Consider the following 10,638-nt stretch of genomic DNA (forward strand, 5'->3'; position numbering starts at 1 on the left):
TGAATGTGTTGCATTGTATAAATATGATTGTGTTACATTGTTAAAACCTGAATGTGTTTCATTTTATAAATCTGAGTTCTCACTAATCATCACAAACAATGTTTCCTTTTGAAACATGTTATGCCCCCCTGTGGTATGGAATCCTTAGAGCACATTTATGATTAAACAAAGCCAAACTGTTGTTAAAATATTAAAGGCCAGTTTTGTGCAGCAATGTCAGCGCCAATGCAATTAGTGGAACATGTGGAATGACTGGCAGCATGTATGTGATGTGTCATCCAGATCCTCCTATGATCTACTGCTGTGCATGGTGTATAGGAGAGGATGACATTCCTATAGGTATTGTGGTTACATCAGGGTCATCCATGCCCCAGTGATAGCAGTACAATGCAGGAGAACTACAAAGCCCAGCTACACTGGGGTTGTTTTACCAAGGGCAAATAAACTGTTCCCTTTGCATGAGAAGTTGCACTTCACAAGGGAATCATCCCAAGAGCTTTAGTGAATGAGATGAAGCTCTGTTAACTTCCTTTAACCAATCAGGTGCTAGCAAAAATGCTCTTTTCCCTTTCCCTGATTGGGTATCCTTTGCAAAGTGACATTTCTCCACATTCACCAAGCTCTGGAGAAAATTCCATTGCAAAGTGCAACTTGCCTCGCACAGTGAAAAGCCTACTTTCTATTCATACATCAACCCGTTGCCTCAATGTAGTACTATGACACTATGGGGCTGATTTGCCAAAGGCAAATAGGATGTTCACTTTGCTAGGGAATTTTCCATTAGCTTAGTGAATGAGGTGATGTTCTGCTGATTTTTATCATCCAATCATGTGCAAGCAAAAACATTTTTTTTTCCTTACACGTGATTGGGTATCCTTTGCAAAGTGAATTTTCAGCACAGGCACCAAGCTAGGGGAAAATTCCTTTGCAAAGTGTAAATTCACTGGCAAAGTGAAGTGTCAAAGTTTTTATGCCTTTAGTAAATCAACTCTTGGTCTAGAAGTACTCAGAATTAGGAAAGTTAAACTGTGGATTTTAAACTTACATAGATGCACAGTGGCTAAATGTTTAGCACTTCCGCCTGGCAGTAGTAGGGTTGTTGGTTTGAATCCCAACCACAGTACCACCTGCCTGGAGTTTGCATGTTCTCCCTGTGCCTGCATGGGTTTCCGCCAGGTACTCCGATTTCCTCCCACACTCCAAAGACATGCTGGTAGGTTAATTGGATCCTGTCTAAATTGGCCCTAGTATGTGAAGGCGAGTTAGGGACCTTAGATTGTATGCCCCTTGAGGGCCAGTTCACACTATAGAAATGCAGTCCGGATGCGTTTTTGCATGCATGTTCCGGTGCATTTTTTGTGCGTTTTTGCCACGTTTCAGTGCGTTTCCAGTTCATTTTTTCCCTCTCTTTTTCTTCAAATTAAATAGGGGCATGTGCATTTTGATGCGTTCCAATGCGTTACGGTGAATTTTTGTTGCATTTTACAGAATTCCAGTACAGTTCTGTGCAGAAAAAAAACAGCATGTCCTACTTTTTTCTGCAACTGGAACGCACTGGAACTGCAAGCACTGATGTGGACTGTGACATTGACAACCATATAACCTACTTTCTGTGCATTTTTGGAGGCAGAAAAAAGCAACTGAAACGAATGTAGTGTGAACTGACCCTGAGAGTTAGGGACTGATGTGAATGTACAATATATATGTAAAGCGCTGCGCAAATTGATGGCGCTATATAAGTACCTGAAATAAATAAATAAATAGATTGTAAGCTCCCAGGATCAGGGCCCTCCTTTCCCTCTTGTATTGAACTGTATTGTTGCTGTATTGTCTCCCGTTATATTGTAAAGTGCTGAGCAAAGTGTTGGCGCTATATAATATAAATCCTGTATAATAATAATAATATTAGATGGGTTGTGTGATTTTTCTAATACAGTGTGGCAAAAGGGATGCATAAATCATTCAAGCAATATAGGCGAGGATATTTCATTCCATTTCTCAGGCAGCACAGTGGCTAAATGGTTAGCACTTCCACCTGGCAGTACTAGTGTCATTGGTTCAAATCCCAATCACAGCACCACCTGCCTGGAGTTTGCATGTTCTCCCTGTGTCTGTGTGGGTTTTCTCTGGGTACTCTGGTTTCCTCCCACACTCCAAAGACATGCTGGTAGGTTAATTGGCTCCTGTCTAAATTGGCCCTAGTATGTGTATGTATGAATGTGAGTTAGGGACCTTAGATTGTAAGCTCCTGGAGGCTTAGGGACTGATGTGAATGTACAACATATATGTAAAAGCGCTGCGTAAATTGACAGTACTATATAAGTACCTGAAATAAATAAGTCCCAGCACATAGTGACAGAGGCTAGCAACGACCTATGCTCCATTTCCACTTGCATCTGGAATTAGGTGCATGATTCGGTATTCTTTGCAAAGTACATTTTCAGCACATTGACTAAGCTAAGGGAAAATTCCCTTGCACAATTAAAATGACCCTACAAAGCGAACAATCTATTTGCTTCCACTGGATCAACCCCCATGAGTCTAAGGTCACTTCCTACTCATAACACCAACTTCAAAAGATTTGTAGGGGCTTACCAATCCCCCCCCACCACCACCACCTCAAACATTCCAAGTCAAAGGTCTCGCTTCCATGGAAATACTTGCATACCAATAGATGAAATAATAAAAAGATCCGTGAACAAGAACAGTAATAAAATATTGCCACTTACCTGCCTGAAAGCACCTTGTTCCAGGTATAGAGTCCATAGCATGGAGTCATAGTACACTTCCTAGCTAGGTCACCTTGATGGCCAATTTAGGAGATGTGTCCTCCTGTGTCCAGGAGATATTCAAACATGGAAGGCTGGATCAACCTATCAGTCTAAGGTCACTTCCTAATCATAACACCAACTTCAAAAGATTTGTAGGGGCTTACTCCCCCCCCCCCCCCCCACATCAAACATTCCAAGACAAAGTTCTCGCTTCCATGGAAATAATTGCATACCAGTAGATGAAATAATAAAAAGATCAATGAACAAGAACAGTAATAAAATATTGCTACTTACCTGCCTGAAAGCACCTTGTTCCAGGTATAGAGTCCATAGCATGGAGTCATAGTACACTTCCTAGCTAGGTCACCTTGATGGCCAATTTAGGAGATGTGTCCTCCTGTGTCCAGGAGATATTCAAACATGGAAGGCTGGATCAACCTACGAGTCTAAGGTCACTTCCTAATCATAACACCAACTTCAAAAGATTTGTAGGGGCTTACTCTTCCCCCCACCTCAAACATTCCAAGTCAAAGTTCTCGCTTCCATGGAAATACTTGCATACCAGTAGATGAAATAATAAAAAGATCAATGAACAAGAACAGTAATAAAATATTGCCACTTACCTGCCTTCCTATGCTAAGTGAAAGCACCTTGTTCCAGGTATAGAGTCCATAGCATGGAGTCATAGTACTCTTCCTAGCTAGGTCACCTTGATGGCCAATTTAGGAGATGTGTCCTCCTGTGTCCAGGAGACATTCAAACATGGAAGGCTGGAATGCAGGAGCTAGCAGTGTGATGCCTCCTCCAGCCACTGATGGATAGGTTGGACAGACATCTAATATAGTGAAATATGTATGCAAGAAGGGAGTTATCAGAGGGCTAATACTAAGAAGGAAGATTGTAGGAGTTTGCAGTCAGACAGCTTAACTGTGCCAAGTACAGAAGTAGGAATAAAGAGCAATTGTTAGAGGGGAACAAAGGAACTGGGAGGAAAGGAGCTCGGATTCCTGGGCAAAGGCTGCAAACTTGCACTTGAACTTGAATCTAGGTCTATGTCTGCCACCCTGCAGAATCAATGGGATCTGTCCCGCCAGCACACATTAAATTATGTCAGCTCTTGGCCATTGACTGCTGTTGCTAAGAGAATGATCAGAGTAAATGGAGACTTTCACACAACTGAGTGTGCCAGGACATCAAAATGTCCAGATGCATTCCATTTATTTATTTCCTCTTTTCAACACTTTTTTTTTTTTTTTTTGCAGTCTCTCTCCTTTTATTTCTTTGACTGTTCCAAGGTTGAGTTAACCCACTCCATGCCTTATTAGCTTGCAGAGCCAGTGGCCACTGGGGACTTTTCCCTTTACAGAAGGCCTGTCTCCTGAGGGCTCTTGTCATGACTAATGTTGTGCTTTGGAGGGCAGGGATTGTCTGGGTTTGGGGATCCCTCCGCACTGGAGAGTTTTCTCACAGTCTGCCCACCAGACAGGATTCTCTTCACGTCCCCAGTTTGCTATTCAGCACTTAATTAAACGCTAATGGCAGCTGTGGATGAGGTCACCCGAGACAGCTTTTCTCACACATTTTTCATGCAAATCTGCCAAACTCAAAACAAATTTGAATAAAACGCCCTTTGTGCTGCCACTGTATGGACTGCCTTGTGTTTTTTTTTCCAAGGCCATTATGTCCGTCCCAACAGGCTCAGAAACTTTGCTTTGCGACCAGAGAACGAGCCCTGATTGTTACCAGCAACCTTCTTCTCTCAGGAAAGAAAATATTGTCTGTCCTCCCAACTTTGTAATGCTTCAATACTATGGCTACCCAAAGGCACAAGGTAGTTTGCTTTTACAAATGTGCGCTTTTCAGATGATCCCTCTGAAAAAAAAAAAGCGTGAATCTTTAGTATCTTTAATCTTTAGTAAGGAGATCCTAGCAACCGATTGACGTCACCGGACAAAATCAGTCAGGAGAAATTAAATTTCTCTTCGATTTAATGCCCCACAATGTCTTAGATGTCTGGTTTGCCATTGTGTATTAGGCTTGGTTCAGAGCTACAGGTGCGACCAAGCGAGGACGCATTTTCCGTGCATTTTTGTGCATTCCCACGCCTCCCATGTAGGGCAACCCATTCATTTCAATGGGTTGCCCTACGTGCGTGAAACGCAGACTCTCTGACTCTTTTCCAAAACTGCACCACAGTGAACCGCATGATTCCATGCATTTTTGTGCGTTCCCATGCCTCCTATGTAGGGCATCCCATTCATTTTAATAGGCTGCCCTACGTGCGAGAAACACAGACTCTCTGACTCTTTCCCAAAACTGCACCACACTGAACCGCATGGTTACATGCATTGTTGTGCATTCCCATGCCTCCCATGCAGGGCAACCTATTCATTTCAATGGGCTGCCCTACGTGCGAGAAACACAGACTCTCTGACTATTTTCCAAAACTGCACCACACTGAACCGCATGGTTCCATGCATTTTTGTGCATTCCCACGCCTCCCATGTAGGGAAACCCATTCATTTCAATGGGCTGCCCTACGTGCGAGAAACACAGACTCTCTGACTCTTTTTAAAACTGCACCACAGTGAACCGCATGATTCCATGCATTTTTGTGCGTTCCCATGCCTCCTATGTAGGGCATCCCATTCATTTTAATAGGCTGCCCTATGTGCGAGAAACAGAGATTTCCTGACTCTTTTCAATACTGCACCACACTGAACCGCATGGTGCCATGTATTTTTGGGCATTCCGACGCCTCCCATGTAGGGCAACCCATTCATTTCAATGGGCTGCCCTACGTGCGAGAAACGCAGACTCTCTGACTCTTTCCCAAAACTGCACCACACTGAACCGCATGGTTCCATGCATTTTTGTGCATTCCCACGCCTCCCATGCAGGGCAACCTATTCATTTCAATGGGCTGCCCTACGTGCGAGAAACACAGACTCTCTGACTATTTTCCAAAACTGCACCACACTGAACCTCATGGTTCCATGCATTTTTGTGGATTCCCACACCTCCCATGCAGGGCAACCCATTCATTTCAATGGGCTGCCCTACGTGCGAGAAACGCAGACTCTCTGACTCTTTTCCAAAACTGCACCACACTGAACCTCATGGTTCCATGCATTTTTGTGCATTCCCACGCCTCCCATGTGGGACAACCCATTCATTTCAATAGGCTGCCCTACGTGCAAGAAACGCAGACTCTCTGACTCTTTTCCAAAACTGCACCACACTGAACCTCATGGTTCAATGCATTTTTGTGCATTCCCACGCCTCCCATGTAGGGCAACCCATTCATTTCAATGGGCTGCCCTATGTGCGAGAAACACAGATTTCCTGACTCTTTTCAATACTGCACCACACTGATCCACATGGTTCCATGCATTTTTGTGCATTCCCATGCCTCCCATGTAGGGCATCCCATTCATTTCAATGGGCTGCCCTACGTGCGAGAAACGCAGACTCCCTGACTCTTTTCCAAAACTGCACCACACTGATCCAAATTGTGCTGCAGCTGTATGGAGGTGCCATTAACAATTATTGGCCCTACCCATGTGTCTGCTAATGGAAGCACATTTCTGTGCATATCAGGAAAGAGCGCAATTTTGCACGTGTTCCTAACACACAGATATGAACTTAAAGTGGTTGTAAACCTCAGACATGAAATATGAACAAAGCATATCCCTCTATAGTGTGTACCTGTCTCTACTAAGAGCACTAAGTGTCATTTCTGTCTGCTGCCTTGGTCCTCTGCTATCTGAATGAATCACGTCCGACAAGTTCTCCTGATACCATGAGAAAAATGGTGGCGGGGGATGGACCTCCAGCAGATTGACAGCCTCAGCTCTGTTCCTGTGAGCTGTGTGGAGGGGGGGATGTCTCTTCCCTCCAATCAGCTCTCAGAGTTTTCCTCACTGGGCTCTGCAGAGTATCATTTCAGCTCTTTGCCCCCTTTTTTCTGAATTCTCAGACAAGCCTTATGAATTCAGAATTTTGAAGGGATGTAGAGATGAGAAGACTGCAGATAAACAGGTACAACTTATGTAGGAGGATTTGTTTCATCTCTGTGTATTGCTCACTTCACATGGGTAAATGTAAGGGTTTACAACCAATTTAAGGCTGGTACACACAGACTGAATATTGGCTGGTATCTGACGGTTCAACAGAAACTGGCCATCAATCACCCATATGTACAGCAGCCTGTCTGACAGAAGCCGATCTAATGAGCTGCATTTATCGAATGGTCATGCTCCGGGGCCGACTGACAACTCCTGGGGCCCCCGGGCAATAGGGGATCATGGGGCCCCTGTGTCCTTGCCCAAACTCAAAAAAGCCTATGAAAAAGGTACCAGGGGCATCTCATGGGGCCCCCTACTGACACAGGGCCCTCGGGCAGTGCCCGAGTTTCCAAATGGTCAGTCTGCCCCTGGTTATGCTGGAAAACCAGCATTCGATTAGCATGTACAGCCAATGACTGTGAGCACTGATCAGTGTGTTTTGGCGGCGGGGGGGGGGGGGGGTCTTCCTATTCAGAACACAATAGCTCAGTGGGGAAGGTCACCTCCCTAATATTGCTTGGTTAGTATGGCGACCTCTCTGGGTTTTTTTCGTCAGTCCGCTGGGTTGAACAAAAAAAACCTCCCCATGTGTAGCAGGCATTAGCCTAAAACAAATGACCATATACATCACCCAAACACCAGGGAGTAGCATGTATTTAGAAGTCATGTGCCTCATTTAGACGCACCTAGAATAATGGTGCCCTTGTGTCTAAGCCCATTGTGTTATGGGATTATTTTCGTAGAAATAGCTAGAATGTGCTGACAGAGGAAGTATAATGCCTGCTTTACAATCATAAAAAACATTTAAAAGTAAAGACCAAAAGAAGAAAGAGATGGTTTCTTGTTTCCTGAACTACAGAGAGCCTTCTGACTCCTCTCAACATCCCCTGCACCTCTGTCCCCCTACTGTTCTGATGCTGAATTTAGCCACATCTCCAGAGGGGAACAGGAGAGGGAACACATTTAAAGTGACTGTTTTCTTTTATAAAAAACATGTTATACTTATCTGCTCTGCATAATTATTTTGCAGCACTGATCCTCCTCTTCTGGGGTCCCCCACTGGCGCTCCTGGCTCCTCCCCCTTTGAAGTACCACCCCCCCCAGGGGCGGACTGGCAACTCATGTGACCCCTGGGCAATAGGGGATCATGGGGCCCCTGTGTCCTTTCCCAAACTCAAAAAAGCCTATGAAAAAGGTACCAGGGGCATCTCATAGGGCCCCCTACTGACCCCGGACCCTCGGGCAGTGCCCAAGTTTCCAAATGGTCAGTCCGCCCCTGACCCCCCCCCACCCAATCAAAAGCAAGCCGCTTGCTAGGGTTGCACTCGTACAGGCTCGATCCTTTGCATCTATTGGCACACACAGTGATGCTTGGGCCTGCCCCCTGCTCCTTTGTCACTGGATTTGATTGACAGCAGCAGGAGCCAATGGCTCTCACTGTTCTCACTGAGTTCAGTGAAGAGAGAGAGAGGAGATAGCTGTTCTTCTCAGTCACAGCGCTGGATCAAGGTTAGGCTCAGATATTTGCGGTGGCCTTACCTTAAAGTGGTTGTAAAGGCTGAAGGTTTTTACCTTCAGTGGAAGCAGAGACAGAGATAACACCTCCTGCGCTCTAGGACTCAAACCAGGGGTGGAGGAATTGAGGAACCTCAAAACAATTCCACCAGTACATGGAAGGATGTGCAACTCTACAACAAGGCTGGAGAAGCCCAACTGATACTGTGAAGTGAAGCAAAAAGAAAGAGCGCACCAACCTTGCGCATTACCTCAGTAATTCTGTGATTTTATTAACCTCCTCGGCGGTATGATTCTTTCCGATTTTTTGTGCTGAAAGCGGTACCATTTTTTTGCATGGAAATATGTAGTTTTTTATTGTAGGCTGTAATTTTTAGGAATAACTCACTGAAATCTATCTGAAAAAGAGTCTAGTAAACATCCCGGGTATGATAAAACTTGAAACACGAAATCATAAATTATAATTTAATAAATAATCATAAAAAATAATAATATAATAATAAATTTAATTCAATAATATAATCAAACCAAAAACACTGAAATTTGAAATACAGAGGCAAATTCGCACATCGCTGAGCAAAGTCGCAAAATTGTTTTCAGTGTCTGATGACGAATTTCCCCCACGAATCATTATCACTCAATTCTGCAAGTGGTTCTGATTTACTATCGCTGGTCTAAAACCGCTTTTGACGTAAAGGGACGCTTTTTGGCCGCCATGGACTTTTCTAAGTTTCCAGGCAGAAAGAACAGTCAAAATGCAGGCAGGGCACAGGACAAAGCAGTGGGGACAAAATGTATGTGAAATACAGTGAAAAAGCAATGACAGCAAAAATGTCATTTTTTAAAAATTTCAAATTTCCCGCCGGTTCCGCCGCCCGAATGTTCTGACGTCACAGGGACCGGTACACGGAAGCCAGATGCCGGCATCCGCCGGAGGAGATGGACGGGGACGCTGCAGGGGACCCATCGTGGGAGCGAAGGACAAGGTAAGTGATGCAGGGACCCCCAGAGCAACGCCGCATGGTAAGCCCGAGTGTAGCTCGGGGTTACCGCTTTTGGTATTGAAATTTTACCCCGAGCTACACTGGGGAACACCGCTAAGGAGGTTAAATAAAATATATATACTCACAAACAAAGATGTAAAACAAGCATTACAGATCCTCAAAGGAACTAAGGAGTGTAGAGCCAGTGTGAGTCACATCATTAGGGTAGACTCTCAAAGTGAACTGACGCGTTTCGAAGGGGGACCCTTCTTCATCAAGGCTCATACATTCTATCCATGAAGGTAAAACGCTTCCTGTGTGCTGCTCTCCCTGAAGCCCCAACTAATACTTTCCTCATCCCCATCTTGATCCAGCAATGTGCACAGGAGTCTCTGTCATCCCAGGTCTCTCTCTTTTCATTGGCTGAGACACAGCAGCAAGAGCCATTGGCTCCTCCTTCTCTCAATCACAGACAGTGAGAAAAGAGCAGGGGGTGGGACCGAGTCGAAGCTCTATGCGTCTTATCAAAATTGCAAGTGCTAGTCAAGGTGGAGGAGCCAGGAGCGCTAGAGGGGGGCCCGAGATCAGGAGGATGACAGCTGCTCAGTACAAAACCACTGCACAGAGATGGTAATTATTACATGTATGTTATTTGAAATAAATACTAACTTTTATTATCACTTTAATGCAGAGAATACATTAAAGTAAAAACCTTTAGCAACTTTTTGCAACCACTTGAAGGGCTAGTTCACACTAGATGCAGTCCAGTGCATTTTTTTCTGCATCAAAAATGCATGCACAGTGTTTTCCTTGTATTCCAATGGCCCTAGTCCACACCAGTGCAGTCAGTTCCAGTCAGTTTCCGGTGCAGAAAAAAAAGTAGCAGACGCTGCACTTTTTCTGCACAGAACCATATTGAAACATAGCAAACTGCATCAAAACTGCGCCAGAATGAAGCGTGGTGTGAACTGTAAGCAAAAACATATCTGCAATGCATCTACAGTGCGTTTTTGTGGTGTGAACTGGCCCTAAGACCTGGTTCACACCTACGCATGTTGCAATCTGCAGCAAGAAAAAAAGTCCTTGACCCTTTTCAAAAATGCAGGGGCTGAAAACACATACAGGTGAAACTCGAAAAATTAGAATATCGTGCAAAAGTTCATTTATTTCAGTAATGCAACTTAAAAGGTGAAACTAATATATGAGATAGACTCATTACATGCAAAGCAAGATAGTTCAAGCCGTGATTTGTCATCATTGTGATGATTATGGCTTACAGCTCATGAAAACCCCAAATCCACA

The 10,638-nt window shown here is 44.4% G+C and overlaps 1 long non-coding RNA gene across 1 annotated transcript in view; it reads right to left on the bottom strand.

Annotated features, from left to right (window-relative positions):
• LOC149456915 (uncharacterized) overlaps positions 1-3,800 on the bottom strand; it is a 162,883-nt gene extending 159,083 nt beyond the window's left edge. Inside the window, exon 1 of the long non-coding RNA XR_016313782.1 lies at positions 3,395-3,800. This is a non-coding gene — a long non-coding RNA (uncharacterized LOC149456915). The remainder of the gene's footprint in view (positions 1-3,394) is intronic.
• Between the last annotated feature and the right edge of the window lie 6,838 nt (positions 3,801-10,638).

This window comes from Staurois parvus, unplaced genomic scaffold (genome assembly GCF_062004578.1).
Source record: "Staurois parvus isolate SC_StPar_1 unplaced genomic scaffold, SC_StPar_1.0 ptg000342l, whole genome shotgun sequence".
Classification (NCBI taxonomy): Eukaryota; Metazoa; Chordata; class Amphibia; order Anura; family Ranidae; genus Staurois; species Staurois parvus.